This window comes from Elephas maximus, chromosome 7 (assembly GCF_024166365.1).
Source record: "Elephas maximus indicus isolate mEleMax1 chromosome 7, mEleMax1 primary haplotype, whole genome shotgun sequence".
Classification (NCBI taxonomy): domain Eukaryota; kingdom Metazoa; phylum Chordata; class Mammalia; order Proboscidea; family Elephantidae; genus Elephas; species Elephas maximus.
The window spans coordinates 121936817-121963120 of record NC_064825.1 but is presented as its reverse complement, the minus strand read 5'-3'; the positions used below and the strand labels follow the sequence as shown (position 1 = coordinate 121963120).

General features: G+C 38.2%; 1 pseudogene; it reads left to right on the top strand.

The window, feature by feature from the left end:
• The first annotated feature begins 14087 nt into the window (after nucleotides 1–14087).
• Nucleotides 14088–15056, top strand: LOC126080641 (olfactory receptor 5A1-like; annotated as a pseudogene).
• Nucleotides 15057–26304: the final 11248 nt, after the last annotated feature.

Genomic DNA, 26304 nt, shown 5'->3' with positions numbered 1-26304 from the left:
AGAATATTTTTGGCCTTATCATGTCCACTTCAACTTCTTTTTATTGTCCCGTTCCTTCTCTGAGGCTTGTGAGCCTGACCACCTAGCTGCCTGAAAGAAGGAACTGATCAAAGAGATGTGGGGAAGGAAATAATAGGTAAAAAGTTAGATAGTATTTCAAAAATATTATTCTGTCACATACAGATAAGTGAGCATTTAAAGAAGAGGGCCAGTGGACATAAAACAGGAGATTAAAAATGTGTTAGTAGTCCAAAAAAAAACCTCATTGCCATTGAGTCAATTCTGATTCATAGCAACATTATAGGACTGAGTAGAACTGCCCCATAAGGTTTCCAAGTAGCTGCTGGCAGATTTGAGCCACCGACCTTTTGGTGAGCAGCCTGAGCTCTTCACCACTGTGCCACCAGGGCTCCATGTTAGTAGTAGAAGTAGACCTTGTATTGTGATATATTGAAACTAGCTGTGTGGCCTTCTCCATAGTCTGGTCTCTTTTATTCACTCTAAATGCTCTTCCTCTGCAGTCCAGGGTTTTCCTGAAATAAAAACCATAGCTTGAAGACTAAATGACATTGGCTTCATTTCCTGTAGTGCTTCAGGGCTGAAAAAGAAACATTTTTCTCTTAGGTAGTGAGGTATGATAATGTGGGTGGCAGGGTAATTTCACACTGTGTTTATGCATGATTGAATGCTATTTATCCTTTCAGAGTTTCCTAACTACTTTGCCCAGTTCACCCCCCTGTTTTTTTTCCCTTGTCTCTGCCCTCTGTCATATGCTCATTCTTCCTTCTCCCCATCTTCCTGTCCTACTCTTTTACTGATTTAATCCCGAGCAGCTACATGACAGAGTAAAGGGGAGCCATTTACTTTTCATCTTCATATTCCATGTCTTACTAAGATCTTTCTGAATATGATGCACTCCAAGGACTCCCATCTAAATAACAACTTGTTCCAAAATAAGAAGTAGAAAGTTGGGAGTCCCTTTCCTGCAGAGAATCTGATTCATAATTGCTGGTTGTTTTCTACTTCCTGATGTCTTTCCAGACAGAAGTCTCTGAGGAGTGTTCCTATGGTGTGATGACATAATTTGTTTCATAGATTACAGAGTTGGAAATGACCTCTATATCAGCCCCATGATTCTTCCTTTAGAGTAAAGAGACAGTGGGAAAGAAGGGTCCCTTGATATCAAAATGTGTCATATATTAGGGCAATGAAGAGAAATCTTGAACATAAGCAAGGGTCCAAGTAACAGGGTTGATCTCCCCTCTATCACCCAGGAGGGCCGTCATTTATAACCTGCATAGTTTTATTGCCCTATCTTTGTTGTGGTTTGTACTCTGAAGTTCTCTCTTAAATGTTATGGAGCAGGTTCATAAACATTTAAGGCCCTCGTTTTTCATAGCTGGGTCATTTCTGAAGGAGGCTGAGTCATACATAGCTACCAATAGTAGGTTTTGTGCTCATCTCTGAGTACTGATGGAATGGTAAGCTCTCAGATGCTGTACGTTGAAATATCTGTTCACCGTTTCTGAGTACCTGTGTATGTCACCAAGTAAAAAGACTTGGAATGCTTTCTTCAAACTCTTAGGTGAGTCACTTAGGGAATATTGTCTAAGAAATGTCAAGGACGTAGGACAGAGGTGGAACTCATGTATTTACAAATAAGTCAGTATCATTGTCCTTGAAGTCTAAAGTGTCAAGAGGCCATCTTCCATGGTGACTATTTTGGCCTGGAAAACAAAGTTGTCGATGAATAGTATAAAATGTAGGCTGTGTCAATACATTTTAGCATAATGCGGGGGCTGGAAAATCTCTGACTCCTTTCATTAGTCTTTCAAATAAATGGGAAAACACAGACCCAGAAGAATAGCTGTGGATTATTTTTTCAGGGGCTCTACTACTTGTTTTTTTTTCATTTAACAGGTCAAAGTTAAGCAGTCCACAGGTGACTCTGTTGAGGGGAAGATTCCAGAGTGAATGAACCCAACACAGCTCTTGGTTAACATGTCAAGTTCTAGCGGAAGGTAAAGACCATTAGTCAAGAATATATGTAGTATTTGGTCTTCTGAGAGAAATCCATCCTTGTTCCTGCACAAAACTCTTCAGATTTTGCTTCCTGTTCTACCTCTATGTTGAATTTTTTTTGGTTTTGGTGGGTTAATGTTCATAAATGCTAGACATACAATGGAGCAAAAGAAAATACTAGGAAGTGTTGCTGATGAAATGTCTTAAAGAAAAAGAACATGTCAAAGGGGCCTTTTTTAATGATCTGTTTCCATTTCCTTCTTCATTTGATGGAAAAGGTAAAATGGAGGTAAACATGGAGGTGGGGAATATATTATGCCAAGAATGCTGTGAAAAAAAGCTGAAGTAAGACAGCCAAGGCAAACTCCATCCTAAGATGAACTTTATCCAAAACACAAGAAGAAAGCTAAGGAGTCACCCATAAATAAGACGCAACAAAAAATAAGGTTTGATTAGAAAGTATAGTCTTTGGAGTGGTAGAGAAAAACAATGTAGCAATTAAAAAGTGTCTCCGAGATTAGCAGTGATGTCACTGGTTTAACATGCTTCTCTGTCTATGGTAAGGTTTGCTGTGGTAATTTTGATCTTAGACGTCTGTGGACACAGGCTTTGCAGTAGTTACCGTCTGTCTTAGTCATCCAGTGCTGCTGTAACAGAAATACCACAAGTGGATGGCTTTAGCAAAGAGAAATTTATTCTCTCAGTCTACTAGGCTAGAAGTCCAAATTCAGAGCATAAGCTCCAGGGGAAGGCTTTCTGTCTCAGTTGGCTCTGGAGGAAGGTCCTTGTCATCAATCTTCCACTGGTTGAGGAGTTTCTCAGGCACAAGGATCCCAGGTCCAAAGGATGCAATCTGCTCCTTCTGCTGCTTTCTTGGTGGAGTGAAGTCCCCAGTCTGTCTGCTCACTTCTCTCTTTTATATCTCAAAAGAGATTGTCTTAAAACACTACCTAATCTTGTAGATCTCATCAACATAACTGCCACTAATCCATGTTATTAACATCATAGTAATAAGATTTACAACACAGGAAAATCTCATCAAATGACAAATTGGTGGATAATCACACAATACTGGGAATCATGGCTTAACCAAGTTGACACATATTTTGGGGGGACGCAATTCACTTTATGACACTGCCTAAAGGCTGAAATTTCTCTGCCCCTCAGTTATTTACATACTGCAAAAACTTCAATATCTTTGTTTTATGTTCCTGAAAGGGACTAAATTCTCCTCCAGTTTGTCTCATTTCCTTGGCAGTCAGGGAGTGTTACCGCTTCTCTGTTCTTTTACTGAAAGAGTGTCTATGTGAAGAGACATGATGGTCATGTTATTGATGGTGTTCTCCAGTATGTTGTGATTGCCTTATTTGTACAATACACTAAAGCAAACCTGTTGCTTTCGAGTTGATTTCGATTCATACTGGCTCTACTGGATGGAGTAGAACTGTCGCATAGAGTTTCCAAGGAGTGGCTGGTGAATTCATCCCGCCGACCTGTTGGTTAAGCAGCTGAACTCTTAACCCCTATGTCGTCAGGGCCCCATTTTTACAATAATGCCTCTGAAATAGGCTCTGCCATTCTAGAGATGTTTTGTGAGAAATTCTTACAAAGAATATGCGAGGGCCTTCCTGGATTCATGACTTCTTGCCCATATCTAGTTGGTGATTACCCACAGGATATTTTCTCTTTCTCTGTCTCAGGCTACACATCTCTTCTTGCGTTATGTCTTCACAGGCACATTTCTCACCTATCTTCCTGGTCTCTACCCCACTTACTGTCTCCTTTGCATCCTTCAAGTCACACAATATAGTGCTTTGAACTTGAGAGTTGTTCAGAAATAAGGTTAATTATGCAATTGATACATTTTTGGGGGATAGTGGAATGCAGTTGTTAAAGATGTGGCTCTGGAACTAGAGTGCCTGGACTTGAAATCTAGTTCTACTCTTTATGGGTTGCATTACTTGTGCCTGATTACCACTGTGAGTTACACATTCTCTTCTTTTGTAAAATAGGAGAAATGAGAAGACATATCATGTAAGGTTGTTGAACAAATAAAATTAAATAAAACATAAAAAGATTCAGAATAACTGGGAAATTAATAAGTAGTCATTAATCATATTTGGAAACGAAAAATGATAAGGAAATCAAACAAGCTTGGGGTTTTAGAAAAAATGGCCAGGGATAAACTGGGGCAACTAACAGTTCCATAGGATTATACGGTCAGGGAAAACGCTGAGAAGGCTAGAACATCGTTTTTTCCCCAGTGGCTCAGCCAGTGAGAAAGCAAAGGAGTTCTTCAAAGTACAGGAAAGACAAGAAGGCACTAATCTAAGTTGGTCTTAGGGTCGGGCCAGCGTTTCCCCAGCTGGTTGTTAGGTGCTGTCAAGTCGTTTCCAACTCATAGTGACCCTGTGTACAACAGAAGGAAACACTGCCAGGTCCTGTGCCGTCCTCACAATCTTACTACGTTTTAGCTCATCGTTATAACCACTGTGTCAGTCTGTCTTATTGAGGGTCTTCCTCTTTCTCCCAGACCCTCTACTTAACCAAGCAAGATGTCCTCCAGGGACTAGTTCCTCCTGTAACACGTCCAAAGTACGTGAGACCATGTCTCGCCATCCCCTTTCTCAGGAGCGTTGTGGCTGTGCTTCCTCCCAGACAGACTTGTTCCCTTTCTCGCGGTCCGCAGTATGTTCAGTGCTCTCTGCAAACAGCACGATTCAGAGTCGTCACTTATTCTCTGGTTTTCCTTGTTCATCGTCCAGCTTTTGCATGCACATGACGCTACTGAAAACACCGTGTCTTGCGTCAGGCACACTTTACTGTTCAAGGTGACCTATTCGCTTTTTAATACTTTACAAAGGACTTCTGCAGCGGATTTGCCCAATACACTACATCAGTTGATTTCTTGACTGCTGCTCTCCTGGGTACTGATCGTGGATCCAAATAAATGAAATTCTTGAGAACGTCAGTCTTTTCTCTGTTTATCATGATGTTGCTTATTGATCCAGCTGTGAGGATTTTTGTTCTCTTTGTATTGAGGTGTGATCCATCCTGAAGGCTGCGGTCTTTGATCTTCCTCAGTAAGTGCTTCAAGTCCTCCTCACTTTCAGCGAGCGAGGTTGTGTCATCTGCATAACTCAGGTTGTTAATGAGCCTTTCTCAATTCCGATGCCCCATTCTTCTTCATATTATCCAGCTTCTTGGAATATTTCCTCAGTATAAAGATGGAATAACTATGGTGAAAGGATACAACCCGGGCACACGCCTTTAGTGGTTTTAATCCACACAGTATCCATTGTTCTGGTCTAATGACTGCCTCTTGATTTATGTACAGGTTTCTCAGGAGCACAATCAAGTGTTCTGGAGTTGCCATCCTTTGCCATGGTGTGCATAATTTGGTATGATCCACACAGAAAAATGTCTCCCCATAGTCAGTAAAACACAGGTAAACATCTTTTTGGTATTCTCTGTTTTTAGTCAAGATCCATCTGACATCAGCAATGATGTCCCTTGTTCCACATCCTCTTCTGAATCTGGCTTGAGCTTCTGGCAGTTCCCTCTCAATTTACTACTGTATTTGCTTTTGAATGATCTTCATCAAAATTTAACTTGCTGGTGTTATTAATAATATTGTTTGATGATTTCTTCATTCTGTTGGATCATCGCAGAAGGGAGGTATTAGTCCTTCGTGGCCTAAGGGCTGAGACTTAACGGGCATGTGTGTGAGAAGTAGGAGAAAAAGGCAATGTGTGAGATTTGATTAGAGAAAATATCCCATCCCACTGAGAGAAAGAACTCCCAAAGTGTTACACTCTCAGAGATGAAGTCGAAAAACACCTACCCGACAGAAGGAGACAGTGATACGCAGACCTCACTCAGCCTTACTTTGGGAAGAGCAGAGAAAAGAGAATAATTCCACCGATAATTCTTGTCTCCCAATTTGTATTCATGGAGACATGAAGCCTAAACCTTATCAGTGTTGTGGTCCCAAAAAATCCGAAGTCTAAAATTATGCTTAAAGATATTCTGAGCCAATATGGCAATTAAAGTACCATACAGAGGTAATATAAATCATTTTGGAAGGAATGTATTTCAAAGTCATTCTTCAAAGATTCCCACAGATGACATTCAAAGGAACACAAACTCATTATGAAAAATCATTAAACAGACAAATAAGTAAGGTACCATGAACAAGAGTCAGGAATAACATCAAATTATGGAATCAGACCCACAAAACTACAGATATTTAGACTATTCAATAATAATTTTAAATATATATGTTTAATATGTTTAAAAGAAAGAATGAGAGTTCAATGAGTAAACAAGATCCTTTTTTTAAAGTTGAATTTTAGATGAAGGTTTACAGAACAAACTAGTTTCTCATCAAACAGGTAGTACACACATTGTTCTTTGATATTGCTTAACAACCCCACGACATGTCAACACTCTCCCTTCTTAACCCTGGGTTCCCTATTACTAGATTTCCTTTTCCCTCCTACCTTCCAGTCACTGCTTGTGTGCCCCTTTAGTCTTGTTTTTTTTTCCATGAGCCTATCAGGAGTGGCCTGATTACTGAGCTAAAAGGGTGTTCGGGGCCATACTCTCAGGGTTTCTCCAGCCTCTGTCAGGCCAGCAAGTCTGGTCTTATTTTGTGAGTTAGAGCTTTGTTCTACATTTTTCTCCAGCTCTGTCCAGGAACCTCTATTGTGATCCCTGTCATAGCAGTCAGTGGTTGTAGCTAGGCACCATCTAGTTGTCCTAGACTCAGTCTGGTGGAGGTCGTGGTAGATGTGGCCCATTAGTCCTTTGGACTGAAAAGGGTGAGACCAGTGGAGTATCCTAGATGGCCACTCACAGGCTTTTGAGACCCCAGACGCTCCTCACGAAAGTAGAATGTTGAACATTTTCTTTATAAACTCTGTTATGCCATTTGAGCTAGATATTCCCCAAGACCATGGTACCCACAGCCCCCAGCCCAGCAATTTGGTTCTTCAGGGAGTTTGGATGTATCTGTGGAGCTACCATGGTCTTGCCTTTTACAGGTTATTCTGGCTTCCCCAGTATTGTGTACTGTTTTACCCTTCACCAAAGTTACCACTTATCTATTGTCTATTAAGTGTTTTCCATCCCCACCCTTCCCCTCCCTCGTAACCATCAAATATTATTTCTTTTAGTATGTAAACCTTTTTCATGAGTTTTTACAACAGTGGTCTCATACAATATTTGTTCTTTTGGGTTTTACTTATTTCACTCAGCATAATGTCCTCCAGATGCATCCATATTATGAGATGCTTCACAGATTATCACTGTTCTTTAGCGTTGCGTAATATTCCATTTTGTGTATGTACTATAGTTTGTTTATCCATTCATCTGTTGATGGGCATCTGGGTTGTTTCCATCTTTTTACTATTGTGAACAATGGTGCAGTGAACATGGGTGTACATATGTCTATTTGTGTGACGATTCGTTCTCTCTAGGATATATTCCTAGGAGTGGGATTGCTGGATCATATGGTATTTCAATTTTTATAGTTCTTAGGAAGTGCTGTATTGTTTTCCAAAATGGTTGTATCATTTTGCATTCCCACCAGCAGTGCGTAAGAATTCCTATCTCCCGGCAGCCTCTCCAACATTTGTTATTTTCTGTTTTATTGATTCGTGCCAGTAATGCTGGGGTTTTGATTCGTGTTACTCTGATGGCTAGAAATGGTGAGCATTTCCTCATGTGTCAAAAAAAAAAAAAAAAAATTTTTTTTTTTTTCCTCTTGGCTGCTCGAACATCTCCTTTGGTGAAGCATCTGTTCATTTCCTTTGCCCATTTTTTAATTGGATTATTTGTCTTTTTGTTGTAGAGGTGTTGGATTTTGTTGTAGATTTTAGAGATTAGACCTTTCTCTGATTTCTAATAGCCGAAAATTCTTTTCCAGTCTGTAGGTTCTCTTTTCACTCTTTTGATGAAGTCTTTTGGTGAGCATAAGTGTTTAATTTTTAGAAAATCCCAGTTATACAGCTTATCTTCTGGAGCTTGTGGGTCATTGGTTGTGATTTGTATCTTGTTAATGCCGTGTATTAGTCCCTCTAGCATTGATCCTATTTTTTCTTCCAAGAACTTCATAGATTTTGGCTTTATATTTAGGTCTTTGATCCATTTTGAGTTAGTTTTTGTATATGGTATGATGTATGGGTCCTGATTCATTTTTTTTTTTTTTGGCCTATGGGCACCCAGTTTTGCCAGGACCATTTGTTAAAAAGTCTGTTTTTTCCCTATTTGATGGACTTTGGGCCTTTGATGATGATCAGGTGACCATAGGTGGATGGATTTACATCCGGGTTCTCAATTCTGTTCCGTTGGTCAATGTATCTGTCGTTGTACTATTACCGCGCTGTTTTGACTACCGTAGCTGTAGAGTATGTTCTGAGGTCAGGTTGTGCAAGTCCTACTACTTTATTCTTCTTCTTCAATAGTGCTTTTCTTATCCAGGGTCTCTTCCCTTTCCATATAACATTGATGATAAGTTTTTCCATCTCTTTAAAGAATGTTTTTGGTATTTGGATCAGTATTGCATTGTATTTGTAAATTGCTTTGGGTAGAATTGTCATTTTTGCAATGTTGAGTCTACCTATCCATGAGCATAGTATGTTTTTCCATTTATGAAGATCTTTGGTTTCTTGCAGTAGTGTTTTGTAGTTTTTTTTGTATAGGTCTTTTACATCCCTGGTTAGATTTATTCCCAAGTATTTCATTTTTTTAGGGGCTATTATAAATGATATTTTTTTCCTGATTTCCTTTTCATTGATCTCTTTATTGACGTATAGGAATCCAAATGATTTTTGTATGTTTATCTTGTATCCTGCCACTCTGCTGAATTTTTCTATTAGTATCAGCAGTTTTCTCGTGGAGTCTTTCGGTTTTTCTAAGTATAGTATCATGTCCACAAATAGGGACAGTTTTAACTTCTTCATTACCAATCCGGATGCCCTCTATTTCTGTTTCTTGCCTTATTGCTCTAGAGAAGACTTCCAACACAATGTTAAATAAGAGTGCTGGTAAAGGGCATCTTGTTTTGTTCCTGTTCTTGAGGGGAATGTTTTCAGTCTCTCTCCATTGAGAACGATTTTGGCTATTGGTTTTTCATACCAAAAAACCCAAACCCAGTGCTTCGAGTCAATTCTGACTCATAATGACCATATAGGACAGAGTAGAACTTCCTGATAGAGGTTCCAAGGAGTCCCTGGTGGATTCAAACTGCCGACCTCTTAGTTAGCAACTGTAGCACTTAACCACTACACAACCAGGGTTTCAATGGATTTTCATAGATGCCCTTTATTATGTTGAGAAATTTCCCTTCTATACCTATTTTATTGAGAGTTTTTATCAAGAATGAGTGTTTGACTTTGTCAAAAGCCTTTTCTGCGTCGATCGAGGTGATCATGTGATTCATTTCTTTCCTTTTATTTATGTAGTGAATTATGTTGATTGATTTTCTAATGTTGAACCAGCTTTGCACCATTCGCATACTTGCAATTAATCTTTTGTGGTCATGCTGTATTTTTTTCTTTTTTTTTTTTTGATATTATGCTGAATTCTATTGGCTAGAATTTTATTGAGAATTTTTGCATGTATGTTCATGAGAGATATTGGTCTGTAATTTTCTTTTTTGTGGTGTCTTTGCCTAGTTTTGGTATCAGGGTTATGCTGGCTTCATAGAATGTTTTGGAAGTATTGCTTCCTTTTCTATGTTTTGAAATAGTTTGAAGAGTACTGGCATAAGCTCTCTGAATGTTTGGTAGAATTCTCCAGTAAAGACATCTGGGCCAGAGCTTTTTTTTTTTTTTTACCTTTTCCATCTCTTCTGTTACGGGTCTGTTCAGATTTTCACCGTCATTTTGTGTTAGTTTGTGTAGGTAGTGTCTCTAGAAATTTGTCTATTTTCTTTAGGTTTTCAAGTTTGAGTATAGTTTTTCATAATAGTCTGTTATGATCCTTTTTATTTCGGTTGGCTATCTTGTAATGTCCCCCATTTCATTTCTTATTTGAGTTATTTGCGTTCTCTCCTGTTTTCCTTTTGTCAATTTGGCCAGTGGTTTGTCAATTTTGTTGATCCTTTCAAAGAACCAGGTTTTGGTTTTGTTGATTCTATTGCTGTTCTATTCTCTATTTCATTTATTTTTGCTTTGATCTTTTGTTTTTCCATTCTTTTGGTAGCTGTGGGTTTCTTTTGCTGTTCTCTTTCTATTTGTTCAAGTTGTGTAACTAATGTTTTGATTTTGTCCCTTTCTTCTTTTTGATGTGTGCTACTAGTGCTATAAATTGACTTTGGAGGACTGCCATTGCTGTGCCTCAAAGGTTTTGAAGTAGTGTAATTTCATTCTCGTTTGATTCTAGGAACTTTTTGATTCCATCTTTGATTTCTTGTATTACCCAGTCGTTTTTAAAAAATAAAAGTCGTTTTTAAGCAAGGTGTTATTCAGTTTGCAAGTAATTGATTTTTTTTTTCTTTCCCTTCCTGTTGGGAATTTCTGCTTTGATGGTGTTGTGGTCAGAGAAGATACTTTGTATTATCTCAATGTTTTGGATTTTGTTGAGGGTTGCTCTGTGGCCTAAGATATGGTCTATTCTGCAGAATGTTCCGTGTGCATTGGAAAAGAATGTGTACTTTGCAGCTGTTTGGTGGAGTGTTCTATATATGTCTATGGGTTTGTTAGATGATTGTGCTCTTTAACCCTGCTTTATCTTTGTTGAGTTTCTTTCTAGATGTTCTGTCCTTTACTGAGAATGGTGTATTGAAGTCTTCTACTATTATTGTGGAAATGTCAATTTCTCTCTTCAGTGCTGCTAGAGTTTGTTTTATGTATTTTGGAGCCCTGTCATTGGGTGTGTAGATGTTTATTATGGTTAAAACTTCATGATGGATCGTCCCTTTAATCATTATATAGTGCCTTTTTTGTCTTTTGTTGGGTTTTTGTCTTTTATGGTGGATTTTGTTTTAAAGTCTGTCTTATCTGAGATTAGTATCACTGCTGCTGCTCTTTTTTGGTAGTTATTTGCTTGATATATTTTTTTCCATCCTTTGATTTTTAATAAATTTATATCTTTGTTTCTGAGATGTGGTCTCTTGTAGACAGCACATTGATGGATCTAATTTTTTTATCCATTCTGTCACTCTGTGTCTCTTTGTGGGTGCATTTAGGCCATTTACATTCAGTGTAATTATTGATAGGTGTGTTTATTGCTGTCCTTCTGTAGTGTTTTTTTTTTTTTTTTTTGGTCCTCACATTTTCTTTGTTCCTCTTACTCTCCTGTGCTCAGCTCCTTTTGTTTTTGTATTTCTTTTTCATTTGTTTTGTTTTTGTAGGTTTTGTCTTTATTGAGGCTTCATGTTTTTCTGTTTTGATGAGTAGGTTTGTTAACTTTTTTTGTGATTATCTTGAAATTTACCTTTATATTCCCTTAGTTTGAACCAGCCTATTATTAGTTGTTATCGCCTTGCTTTCCTCTCCATTAGAAAGTTCTATACCTATATCATTTATTCCTTCTTTTATTGTTCTGACATTGTCATTTACAGATTAACCTGTCTGGTTCCCTGTGCAATGGTTTTGGTTTTGGATTGTCTTTGAGTGTTCATTTCCTAGGTTGTTATCTGGCTGGTACAATCTTGCATCCTAGATTCAGGCTGTGGTCTGATGTTAAAGAAGATACTTTTAACATCTTCCAGGCATATATGAGAAAAGAAGAAAATGAACCTTTAGAAGACAAAACAAATTGTTATGATTAAAATCTAAAACTCAGTGAATGGGTTAAGTAGCCAATTAACACAGCTTAAGATGGAACGGGAAACTCTTGTGGTCCAGTGGCTAAGAGCTAATCAAAAAGTCGGCAGGTTGTATCCACCAGGCACTCCTTGGAAGTCTTATGGGGCAGTTCTACTCTGCCCCGTAGGGCCTATGTGGTCACTATGAGTCATAATCAACTCAATGGCAGTGGGTAAGATAGAATGAATGAGCTGGAGGACATATCTATAAAAATTAAATAGTACACAGTTTAGAAGTACAAAAAAAAAATGCAGGTTTCAGTGATGTGGAGAATATAATGAGAAGATCCAACACACATTCAATTAGAGTTCTAGAGTGGTACATAAGAGAAAATATAGGGAGAAGCAATATGCAGAATAGTATTTAGTAGACAGCGCACTGGCCTAATACCATATTGAATGAATGAGCATTAGAGGAACCTATGCAGATCTTCATGATCATGAGGTAAACATCAATATGTATCATAGATGCTCAATAAATCACTTTGTTGTCTTGCATTGTTAGTGATGATGATGATGTTAATAATGATAATGAATATGATATTCTGCTCACTTTCCACATGATTTTACCTCCATTCAGTCTCTCTGGGGGGACCAATGCTAAGTCTGGATGGTAAATGCATTGTCTCATTGTCCATCTGCTACCACTCTCCCCTTATTTCCTAATATCAGACATCTCAACTTTCTTTTCTAATTAATTCCTTCATTCTGTCAGAATCTTTCTGAAAACAGGGTACCTGAAAGCCACAACTAATCTGATTTAGAGAAATGGGCCCGTTGACCTTACTTTCCTAGTCATGACCTTATTCTTCCATAGGGATTTTCTCTTTTTCTTCAACTTTTGAACCTGGTGACAGGGAAATGACTGGAGAGAAGGAAAATGTTCTGAGCAGCTAATGTCAGCAAACATTTGTACTTCATAAAAAGATCTTATTCCATTAATACCCCTGTTTTTCTCTATGAAAATCTTCAAGATGTCTACTTTCTTTCCTTATATACAACTCCCAGGCTACATTTGACACCTATTTTCTATACTTAAAATATTTCATAATATTCCTTCTAGTTTGGGTTCATCTGAATAAAAATGTTTTTCTTGGGGGATATTTTAGTGACACCATAGAGAAAACAACAGATATATCATCTTGAAAGGAACATATAATTCCTGATGCAAAAATATTTTTTTGCTTAGTTAACATTTGTTCGAAGACTTACTTCTGTGTTTTTCTGGACTGACTCCCATGTGAAGGATGGGGAAAAAAAATCTTCCTAAATCTTGCCCGATGTTCCCATTCTACATGCCTACTGCCTAAGCATGAATCTTACAAAAGTCCAAGTCAGTTTCCCCTGTAGAAGTCTCTGATCTGAGAACCACAAATAAACTTCAAGGTGACTGAAAATCCCTAAACGCTCTATGTAAAAGTGAGAAGGGGTTGCATTTTGCTGGATAGAGGAACCTGAGTTTCCCCAGATTTTCAAAAGGGCACTAAGAAGATCAATAATCACTGTCCTAGACAATCGAATTCTGAAGTATTTCTGATTTGAGGAAAGGAAAGTCTGTAGGAACAATAAAGGGAGTTTCAAGCATTCTACCTAACCTTGTATCACTTCATTTCTCAGGGGCTTTCCTAAAATCACTAATTTGGTTATGTCACAATCCATTTTCAAGCCTCTGCTTCTTCTGATTGACCCTTCCCACCACCCTGCTACATGATTCTGACATCTCTCAAGGTATCATAAAAGCAGAAAGGGCGTTACAGAATTGTCAAGAGTGCCTCAATATAGATTAATTGAAGGCCACTTCTCAAAGAGATTTTAAAGAGTACCTACTCAGTCTCCTTATTGTGAATATTCGGGAGCTTCTCCAATCATTGAGCTAATGGCAGAGCAATGTTCAAGTAGAATTTTTCTGTTTTGCCGTATAAAGCAATTGCACTATTTTCCTAATTTGGCCTATCTCCGAAGTCTCACATATATGTAAAATGTGCCATGGTGAAACATGAAATGAAGATATTTTAGAAGAAAATGGATTAAAGATGCCCACTGAAAGCCTTTTGTACCCAAAGAAAGAATGATAATACATTGCCAAGAGGATTTTTCAGTTAAGGTTGATGATTGTGTATGAAAGGGGATTGTATTAACTCAACATTGATATTTTAATGTTGTAAAATTAGCCTGATGCTTGACTAAAAAAAAACTATGAATCTTTTTTTGAGAATAAAGCTATTTACATCTGTCATCTATTCTTCAGCAGATGACATCAAGCAGGTCCATGGAATGGAAAGGAAACCAATCATTTGTGGCCATGTTTTTTCTCCTGGGTCTCTCAAATGAAAAAGAGCTGCAGCTCATCCTCTTTCCAGTATTCCTTGGGATCTACCTGGTGACTCTCATCTGGAACCTGGGTCTCATCTTTCTCATCAGGATGGACTCCCACCTTCACACACCCATGTACTATTTTCTCAGTTTCCTGTCATTTATAGATATCTGCTATTCTTCTTCCATCAGCCCGAGGATGCTCTTGGACTTCCTAAGAAAAGAAAAAATGATTTCCTTCATTGCCTGTGCAACTCAGTATTTTGTTGCAGCCTAGATGGTTCTGGCTGAGACCTGCCTCTTGGCCGCCATGGCCTATGACCGATATGTGGCCATTGGCAGCCCACTACAATACTCAGCCATCATGGTACCTGACCTCTGTGGGAAGATGGTCGCTTGGGCCTACGTGACTGGTTTCCTTAGTAGTTTAATTCAAACAGTCTCCTGCTTTCAACTTTAGTACTGTGAGCCAAATATCATTCAACATTTCTTCTGTGAGTTGCCTCAGATTATTTCCTTGTCTTGCTCCAACCCCTTCGTCAGCCAAATGATTCTTCTTCTGGTAGCTATTGTTGTTGGATTTAGTTCTTTGTTTGTTATCCTCTTATCCTATGGTTTCATTGCAGCATCCATCATGAAAATATCCTCAGGCAAAGGCAGTGCCAAAGCCTTCAATACCTGTGTCTCCCACCTGGCAGCTGTGACACTCTATTATGGCACAGCCTTCTCTGTGTACCTGAGTCCCAAGTCTAATCAGTCCATGAAGCGGGACAAGGTGCTATCAGTGTTCTATGTCATAATCATCCCGATTTTTAACCCTCTGATCTATAGTCTGAGGAACAAGGAGATCAAAGAGGCCCTCAAGAGGCTTATAAAGAGAGAAATAGCCTTATGTCAGTCAGAATAATATTTGAGCAGTTATTATTATTCCCATAAGGTAGATGGAGGTAAAAATGTGTATGTGGCCTTTTGTGTGTCACATGAATAACTAGATAGCAAGAAGTAGTAAAAACTTGGCTCTCTTATTTTTTGGTGCCATTATGCTTAGTTGCCATCAAGATGTAATCTGATACAGTAATGTTGAATAAATACAGTTTTTAAAAACAATTTCCATAGTTAGAACTCAGGTAGATATAAACCTAAATGTTGATTGTACTTTGGGAAGATAAGTGTTGGTAGATATTATATGTACAGAAATGGCAAGAATTCAGCACAACAAACAGCATGTTCCTTCCTTCACAGATTTTCTTCGTTTCTTTTATTTAGTATTAATTGTTCTACACTTACTTACATTCCAATAAAAATTAAACAATGTGTCAAATTAGATATACAAAAAATTAAAAATAATTTTTAAAGGAACACTATAAATTCAGACCCAGACCGAAAGAGAAGGAGAGACAGAAAGAGAAAGATTGAGATTTTGCCTAGTGTCTTGGTCATCTAGTGCTGCTGTAACAGAAATACCACAAGTGGATGGCTTCAACAAAGAGAATTTTGTTCTCTCACAGTCTAGGAGTTTATAAGTCCAAATTCAGGGTGTCAGCTCCAGGGGAAGGCTTTGTCTATTGGCTCTGGAGGAAGGTCCTTCTCATCAATCTTTCCCTGGACTAGGAGCTTCTCCACACCGGAACCCCAGTTCCAAAGAACATGCTTAGCTCCCCACTCTGCATTCTTGGTAGTATGAGGTCTTCTGTCTTTTATATCTCAAAAGAGATTGGCTTAAATCACAATTCAGTCTTGTAGAGCTCATCAGCACAACTGTCTCTAATCTATCTCATTAGCTTCATAGTGATAGGATTTACAACACATAGGAAAATCACATTAGATGACAAAATGGTGGGCAATCACTCAATACTGGGAATCATGGCATAGCCAAATTGATAAACATATTTTTGAGGGACACAATTCAATCCATGACAGCTAGGTTTATTTCCAAGGAAACTCGTTTCCTCCATTTTGCCTCTTAATCCAATGGATGGAAGTAAATTGTGAAAAATATAGGGAAGATACAAAAAGTAGGAGAGAGGGACCACTTTCAAGATCAAGGGTTGAGAAGATTCCTGGATGCTAGAAAGAAGGTAAAGGCCAGTAATTTTGGGGCAAAAGTGGGCCTGGAGCATGCTCCATAGTAGCACCCTGGACACTCTGCAAAGTCATCACAAATAATGGCTTTCATGCTGTGTCCAGGAAGACAGGCCGTGAATCTTGGAAATCTGAGCCTACCACTGATTCTGGGGCCTTCAGTTTGAGAAAGGAGAAGCAGAGTCACCAGACTCAGGGGTACCGTGGAGACTCAGAGTCCAATGAAAAAAATTTAAAGAAATTTTTTTTTCATTATTGTGCTTTAGATGAATGTTTACAGAACAAAGTAGCTTCTCATTAAAAAGTTAGTACACATATTGTTTTATGACATTGGTTACCAACCCCATGACATGTCAACACTCTCCGTTCTTGACCTTGGATTCCCTTTTACCAGCTTTCCTGTCCCCTCCTGCCTTCTAACCTTTGCCAGCGGGCTGGTGTGCTCCTTTAGTTTCATTTTGTTTTATAGGCATGTCTAAATTTTGGCTGATGGGTGAACCTCGGGACTGACTTCATTACTGAGCTAAAATGTGTCCAGGGCCCTTACTCCCAGGTTTTCTCCAGTTTCTGTCAGGCCAGGAAGTCTGGCATTTTCTGTGAGTTAGACTTGTATTCTACATTTTTCTGCAGCTCCGTTTGGTGTGACCCTGTATTGTGATCACTGTCAGTGTATGGTGGTAGCCGGGCACCATCTAGTAGTGTTAGACTCAGTCTGGTGGAGGATATATTAGTTGTGGACCATTAGCCCTTTGTATTAATCTTTCCCTTGTGTTTTTAGTTTTCTGCATCCTCCCTTTCTCCTGATGGGGTGAGACCAGTGGAGTATGTATCTTAGATGGTCAATCACGTGCGTTTAAGACCCCAGATGTTACTCACCAAAGTAGAGTGTAGGACATTTTCTAGAATTTAAAGAAATTTTAAAGAGAAATATTTCTTTCAGACTGGATTTCATAGACCAATTTTCATATATATTATGTTAGCATTAATACAACAACTTAAGCTACGTATAGTTCCATTGCTAAGGTTTGATTTTTTCTGTTCCTGTGTAAGGTTGACAGGTAAGAAATTAAAGCCCTCACTTTACAGATGGAATGTTTGGGCATATTAAGGCTTTCCATACTCTTCCCAGTGTAGGCAATGATCTTCTTCAAATCTCACAAAATGTGATTTCATAGCAAATGGTTCATTTGACCAAGGATTTCCTCCATTAATCTGACACTACATAATTCTGTACTCTTGGTGTTATTTCTTCAAAACTGTCTTAAGAGGTTGTTTGGTTTAAAGGATTAAGTCATTACAGTTTTTATCCGGGAAACAATATAAGTACCAACCTATTGTTGTTGTTAGGTGCCATTGAATTGCTTCTGACTCATAGCAACCCATGTACAACAGAATGAAACATTGCCCTGTCCTGTGCCATTCTCACAAAAATTGCTATGTTCCAGCCCTTGTTTCAGCCACTGAAAGTGCCATTCCATCTCCTTGAGGGTCTTCCTCTTTTTTGCTGACCCTTTTCTTTACCAAGCATGATGTCCTTCTCTAGTGACTGGTCTCTCCTGATAACATGTCTGAAGTCTTGCCATCTTCGCTTCTAATGAAAATTCTGGCTGTACTTCTTCCAAGAGAGATTTGTTCATTCTTCTGGCAGTCCACGATATAGTCAATATTGTTTGCCAACATCATAATTCAAATGCAACAATTCTTCTTCGATCTTCCTTATTCATGTCCATTTTTCACATGCACACTAGATAAATGAAAATACCATGGCTTGGTTCAGGCACACCTTAGTCCTTAATGTGACCTCTTTGGTTTTTTTTTTTTAACACTATAAAGAGGTTTTTGCCGATTTCTCTATGCCATATGTCCTTTGATTTCTTTTTTTTTTAAATTTTTTGTTGTACTTTAGATGAAGTTTTACATAGACAACAAATTCCTCATTAAACAATTAATATACCTATCGTTTTGTTACATGGGTTGCCAACCCCACTACATATCAACAACCTTCCCTACTTGACCTTGGGTTCCCCATTTCCAGCTTTACTGTTACCTCCTGCCTTCTTGTCCTTGCCCCTTGGCTGGTATGCCCATTTAGTCTCATTTTTTTTTTTTTTTTATGAGCCTGTTTAATCTTTGGCTGACATCAACAAGTCTTCAAAAAACAGAGAAGAAAGAAATTACCAAACTGAATGAGAAAAGAGACTCTGAAAGTTGCTCTTGAATGTTGAGTAGCTAAAATGAAAGGAAGCAATGTTGAAGTAAAAGAGCTGAACAAAAGATTGCAAAGGGTGGCTGGAGAAGACGAAGTAAAGTTTTATAATCACTTGTGGAAAGACCTGGAAATAGAAAAACAAAAGGGCAGAACAGGCTTAGCATTTCTCAAGCTGAAAGACTTGAAGAAAATATTTAAGCCTTGAGTTTCTATGTTGAAGGATTGTATGGGGAAAATAATTAACAATGCAGGGACCATGAAAAGAAGATGGAAAGAATTCAGAGTCACTATACCAAAAAGAATTGGCTGATGTTCAACCATTTCAGGAGGTAGCATATGATATAGGACAGATGGTACTGAAGGAAGAAGTCCAAGCTGCACTGAAGGCAATGGTGAAAAACAAAGCTCCAGGAGATGACTGAATTTTTTTGTTTGTATGTTTTTGTTGTTGTTGTTGTTATTGTTTCTCCTCTCCCTCTCCCTTCCTTCTTTGCTCTCTCCCACACATCCAGCCCCCTGCACCACCCCGAACTTCTTGGCGGGATGTATTGTACCGCTTAGCTTCAGAGCCTCTGGCACATGATCTTCCTGGTTCTGCAGTACCCGCACAGGCCCGATCCCTCAGAGTCATATTTTATATTTTTCTTTATCTTTCTCCTCCTTCCTGCCTAGGCCCTTCACTGCCTGTCCTCCTTCCTGAAGCACTGTGCTGTGCCACCCAGCAAGAGAGACATCAGCTCACCACCACCCCAATTCCACCCTCAATGGCTGGCACACCCACTGCCACAATTTTTCTGTTTTGTTTTTATTTTCTTATTTGTTTGGTTGTTGGTTTTTACTCTCTCTTTCCTTATTTCTTGTCCTTTCTTCCTCTCACCTAGTCTTGTGTGCCTAAAATGCTGCTTCTCGACAAGCTGATCCACATGGCTCAGCTAGCAAGCCACCAGCATGCAGCCTTACTGGGTCTGTCCAATCCCCACTGGTAAAATCCTACTGTATTCCTGTTTTATTTATTTATATATTTTTTCACTTCATTTTTTTTTTTTGCCTTTTTTCTCTCTCTTCTTTCAACCACCTTCTTAGCTGTACTCATCACATGCTCTCCTTTCACTCCTGCTTATCTGCACCTTGTGCCAAGTGCCACACCCCCAAGTGGTGCTGACACAGTCCCTCAGAGTCCCCCCTACAGTGCCTCCTAGCCCCACCCCATTGATTCATTTCATACCACAAACTACCCATGCCCTCACCTCCACCTGCACTGGACCAACCTGTCTGCACCTTTGCTAAGTGACTGTTTCTACTCACTTGGACAAGGTGGTGAGAACTATTGTGCCCACAGGTGAGCAAGCAAAAAAAACACACCCAGCCCACCTGCCCAGATATAACCAAATAAAATATAAAAACAGGACAAAACAATCAAATCTATGATCAATAAATGAAGAAAATAATTCCTGAATGTCCTGGAGACAGCAAGCAATATCAAAACATTAAAAAAGAGGAGAGAATGGCTCCAGAAAGCAACCAGAATAAAACACTAGAAGAAGAGGTAGTGGAACTACCTGATAAGGAATTCAGAACTCTAATATCCAGGGTTCAGCAACAGATGAAGGAAACTGCAAAGATAAGGAGAAAAATAGACAAAATCATGGAACAGACAGACAAAATAATGGAAGAAATCAGGAAAACAATACAGAAATGCAATGTCAAAATAAATGAAAAAAAACTAGAAATCATACAAAAACAGCAATTAGAAATCCAAAAGATAAACAACAAGATTTCAGAAATGGACAGTGTAATAGAAGGTATTAGAAGCAAATTGGAAACAATGGATGACAAGATCAGTAAAATTGAAGACAAATCCTTGGATACCTTTTAGTTTGAGGAAATATTAGAGAAAAGAACAAAGAAAAAATGAAGAAACCCTGAGAACAATGTGAGATAGTTTCAAAAGCATAAATTTACAGGTGATCAGAGTTCCAGAACAGGGGAAGGAAATGGAAAACACAGAGAGGATCATTGAAGATTTGCGGACAGAAAACTTTCCTAATATGAAAGACAAAAACCCGATTATCTAAGAATCTCAACAAACCCCATATAGGATAGACTCCAAAAGAAAAATACCAAGAGATATCATAATCACACTTGCTATAACCAAAGACAAAGAAAGAATCCAGAGAGCAGCTGAAGAAAAACAAAGTCACAAACAAAAGGGGAATAATAGTACTAAGCTCTGATTACTCATCATAGACCATGCAGGCAAGAAAGCAATGGGATGACATATATAAAATCTTCAAAGAAGAAAACTGCCAACCAAGAATACTATATCCTGCAAAACTCTCAATCTTATATGATGGGAAAATTAGGACATTTTCAGGTAAACAATAAATTAAGGGAATACATAAAAACCAAACCAAACTTACAAGAATGATTAAATGGAGTCATTTTGTTAGAGAGCAAACATCAGGCAACAACCTGAATCCCCCGTAGCACATAAGACAGCATCAGCCAGATACCAACCTAGAAATTGAACTCTCAAGGATAAAAGAAAACTAAAAGATTTACAACAGGTAACCAGAGAGATCAATTTGTAAAGGACAACAGCATCAAAACAATAAAAGAGTGAATAAAAGGTGTAAGTGGAAAACTTTCAAGTGGATAGGAAGTCAAGGCATCATCAAGTAATAAAATACTGATGTAAACTTAAGAAGATAGGGGTAAATTTCAAGGTAACCACAAAGAAAGTCAACAAATCTGCTCATCAAAATAAAAAAGAAATATATAATGCCACAGTAAACTCAATAAACTCAAAATCTACAAAAATGAAACAAACAGAAAAAAAACCCACAAACAAAAGAAATCTGACACAGAAGAGTAAGAGGAACAATGAAAAGTTCAGCATCACAAAAAAAGCACTACAAAATGACAGCAATAAACTCACACCTATCAAGAATCACAAGGAATATAAATGGCTGAAATGCATCCAGAAAGAGGCAGAGACAAAATGGATTAAAAAAACAGGACCCACCAATATGCTGTCTATGAGAGACACACCTTAGAAACAAAGACAAATTTATTAAAAATCAAAGGATGGAAAAATATGTCAAGCAAACAGCTACCAATAAAGAGCGCCAGTGGCAATACTAATCATAGATAATATAGACTTTAAAACAAAATCCACCAAAAAAGAAAAGGAAATCATTATCTAATGATTAAAGGGACAATCCAGCATGAAGACATAACCATAATAAGCTATGCACCAAATGACAGAGCTCCAAAATACATAAAACAAATTCTAACAGCACTGAAAAGAGAAATTGATACTTCCACAATAATAGTATGAGACTTCAACACACCACTCTTGGTAAAGGACAGAACATCTAGAAAGAAACTCAACAAAGATGAAGAAGATCTAAAGGCCACAATCAACCAACTTGACCTCATAGATATATATAGAACACTTCACACAACAGCTGCAAGAAACACATTCTTTTCTAACGCACATGGAACGTTGTCCAGAACAGACCACATCTTAGGCCACAAAGCATTCCTCAACAAAATCCAAAACATTGAGACGATACAAATTGTCTTCTCTGACTACAACGCCATCAAAGTAGAAATAAACAATAGGAAGAGGAAGAAGAAAAAAAAAAAAACCAATCACATGGAAACTGAGTAACATCCTGCTTAAAAATCATTGGGTAATACAGAAATCAAAGATGGAATCGAAAAATCAAACAAGAATGAAGATACATCATACCAATACCTTTAGGACAGAACAAAAGCAGTGCTTAGAGGTCAATTTATAGCAATAGATGCACACATCACAAAAGAAGAAAGGGACATTATCAAAACATTAGCTACACAACTCCAACAAATACAAAGAGAGCAGCAAAAGAAACCCAGAGCCACCAGAAGAAAGAAAATAATAAAGATCGGAGCAGAAACAAATGAAATAGAGAATAGAAAAACAATAGAAAGAATCAACAAAACCAAAAGTTGATTCTTTGAAAGGATCAACAAAATTGACAAACCACTGGCCAAACTGACAAAAGAAAAACAGTAGAGGGCACAGATAATCCAAATACGAAATGAAATAGGGGACATTACAACACACCCAACTGCAATAAAAAGGATCATAACAGAGTATTATGAAAAACCATACTCCAACAAATTTGAAAGCCTAAAGGAAATAGTCACATTTCTAAAAACACACTACCTATGCAAACTAACACAAAATGATATTGAAAACCTGAACCTATAATAAAAAAGAAATTGAAAAGGTAATAAAAAATCTCCCAACAAAAAAAAGCCCTCACCCAGATGGCTTCACTGGAGAATTCTACCAAACATTAAGAGAAGAGCTTACACCAGCACTACTCAAACTGTTTCAGAATATAGAAAAGGAAGCAATACTTCCAAATTCATTCTATGAAGCCAGCATGGCCCTGATACAAAAACCAGGCAAAGACATCATAAAAAAAGAAAATTACAGACCATTATCTCTCATGAATATAGATGCAAAAATTCTCAACAAAATTCTAGCCAATAAAATTAAACATAATATCCAAAAAAATAATGCACCACGATCAAGTGGGATTCATACCACGTATGCAAAGATTGTTCAACATCAGAAAATCAATCAACTCATCCCACCACATAATAAAACAAAAGAATCAAGTGATCATCTCAATCAACCCAGAAAAGACATTCGACAATGTCTAACACCCATTCGTGTTAAAAGCTCTCCATAAAGTATATATAGAAGAGAAATTCCTCAACATGATTAAGGGCATCTGTACAAAACCAACAGCCAACACCATTGTTAATGGAGAGAAGTGGAAATCTTTTCCTTAAGAGCAGGAACAAGACAAGGATGCCCTTCATCACCCCTCCTATTTAACATCGTGCTGGAGTTCTTTGCTAAAGCAATAAGGCAAGAAAAAGACATAAAGGGCAACTAAACTGATAAGGAAGAAGTGAAACTGTTCCTATATGCAGATGATATGATAGTATACATAGAAAACACGAAAGTCTCCAAAGAAAAATACTGGAACTAATAGAAATATTCAGCATACTAGCAGAATACCTGGCAAACATACAAAAATCAGTTGAATTCCTATACACCGATTAAGAGAATGACTAAAAGGAAATCAGGAAAACAATACCATTTATAATAGCCCCTAAAAAAAAAATAAGTAAATGAGATACTTAGAATAAATCTAACCAGGGATGTAAAAGACCTATACAGAGAAAACTACAAAATACTACTGGAAGAAACCAAACAAGACCTACATAAATGGAAAAGGATACCATGCTCATGGAGAGGTAGACTCAACAGTGTAAAAATGTCAATTCTACCCAAAACGATCTACCAATACAATGCAAAACTGGGTGACCATCTGCAAAAGAATGAAAGAGGACCCATACCTCACACTATACACAAAAACTAATTCACAGTGGGTCAAAGACCTAAATATTAAACCCAAAATTATAAAGATCATGGAAGAAAAAATAGGGTCAATATAGAGTCAATGCTAGAGGCCCTAAAACACGGCATAAAAGGTTACGAACCATAACTAACAATACACAAACATCAGAAGATATGCTAGATAACTGAGATCTTCTAAAAATTAAACACACTCATCAAAAGAGTAAAAAGAACCTACAAACTGAGAAAAAAATTTTGGATATGACAAATCAACAAAAGCCTAATCTCTAAAATCTATAGGGAAATCTAACATCTCTACAACAAAAACACAAATAATCTGATTCAAAAATATTCAAAGAATAAGAACAGCCACTGCACCAAAGAAGACATTCAAGCAGGTCACAGATACATGAGGAAATGCTTGCAATCACTAGCCATTAGAGAAATGCACAACAAAACCACACAATGAGATAACCATCTCACTTCAACATTACTGGCACGAACCGAAAAAACAGAAAATAGCAAAAGTTGGAGAAGCTGTGGGGAGACTGGAACTCTTATGCTCTCCTGCTGGGAATGCAAAATGGTACAACCACTTTGGGAAAGGATATGGCGCTTCCTTCAAAAGTTAGAAATAGAAATATCCCATGACCCAGCAATCCTACTTCTAGGAATACATCATAGAAAAATAAGAGTTGTGACACGAAGAGACACATGAACACCTATGTTTGTTGCAATATTATTCCCAATAACACAAAGATGGAAACAACCTAGGTGCCCATCAACAGATGAATGGATAAGGAAACTATGGCACATACAAACAATGGAATCTACACAACCATAAAGAACAATGATAAATTTGCAAAGCATCCCACAACATGGATGAATCTGGAGGGCATTATGCTGAGTGAAATAAGTCAATCACAAAAGGACAAATATTGTATGAGACCACTACTGTAAAAACTCATGAAAAAGTTTACACACGAAAAGAAACAATCTTTGATGGTTATAAGGGAGGGAAGGAGTGGAAGGGAAAAACACTAAATAAACAACAGATAAGCAGTAACTTTCGTGAAGGGTAAGACAGTAGGCAATACTGGGAAAGTCAGCACAACTTGTCCAAGGCAAGTTCACAGAAATTCCATAGACACATCCAAATACCCAGAGGGACCAAATTACTGGGCTGAGGGCTCTGGGGACTAAGGCCTCAGGGAATATCTAGCTCAATTGGCCTAACCGAAAGAAAATGTTCTATATTCTACTTGAGTGAGTAGCATTTGGGATCTTGAAAGCCTATAAGCTGCCATCTAAGATACTCCAATGCTTTCAGCCTGTCTGGAGCAAGGGAGAAAGAATAAAACCAAAACACAAGGGAATGAGTAGTCCAAAGGACTAATGGACCACAGCTACCACAGGCTCCACCAAAGTTGAGTCTAGGACCACTAGCTGGTGCAGGGCTGCAACTACTGACTTCTCTGACAAGGATCACAATAGAGGATCCCAGACAGAGCTGGAGAAAAATGTAGAACAAAATTCTAACTCACACACACACACACACACACACACACACAAAAGACAAGACTTAGCAGTCTGACAGAGACTGGAGAAATCAGAGAGTATGGCCCCTGGGCAGCCTTCATGCTATTGTTGTTGCTATGAGCCACTGAGTCAGTTCTGACCGATAGCGACCCTGTGCACGACAGAAGGAAACACTGCCCAGTCCTGAGCCAATCTGACAATTATTGCTATGCTTCAGCCCATTTTCTAGCCACTATGTCAATTCATCTCATTGAGCGTCTTCCTGTTTTCTGCTGACCCTCAAACTTACCAAGCAGGATGTCCTTCTTCAGGGACTGATCCCTCCTGATAACATGTCCAAAGTATGTGAGACAAAGTCTTGCCATCATTGTGTCTAATGAGCATTCTGATTGTACTTCTTCCAAGACAGTTTTGTTTGTTCTTTTGTCAGTCCATGGTATATTCAATATTCTTCACCTACATCACAATTCTAAGGAGTCAGTCAATTCTTCTTCAGTCTTCCTTATTCATTATCCAGCTTTCACATGCATATGAGGTGACTGAAAACACCATGGCTTGGGTCAGGCACACCTTAGTCCTCAACCTGACATCTTTGCTTTTTAGCACTTTAAAGAGATCTCTGGCAGCCCATTTGCCCAATGCAATGTGTCTTTTGATTTTTTGAGTGCTGCTTCCACTGGTGTTGATTGTGAATCCAAGTAAAATAAAATCCTTGGCAACCTCAATCTTTCCTCCAATTACCATGATGTTTCTTATTGTTCCAACTGTGTGGGTTTTGTTTTCTTTATGTTGAGGTATAATCTGTACTGTAGGCTGTGGTCTTTGATCTTCATCAGTAAGTGCTTCAAGTCCTCTTCACTTTCAGCAAGCAAGGCTGTGTCATCTGTATAAAGTAAG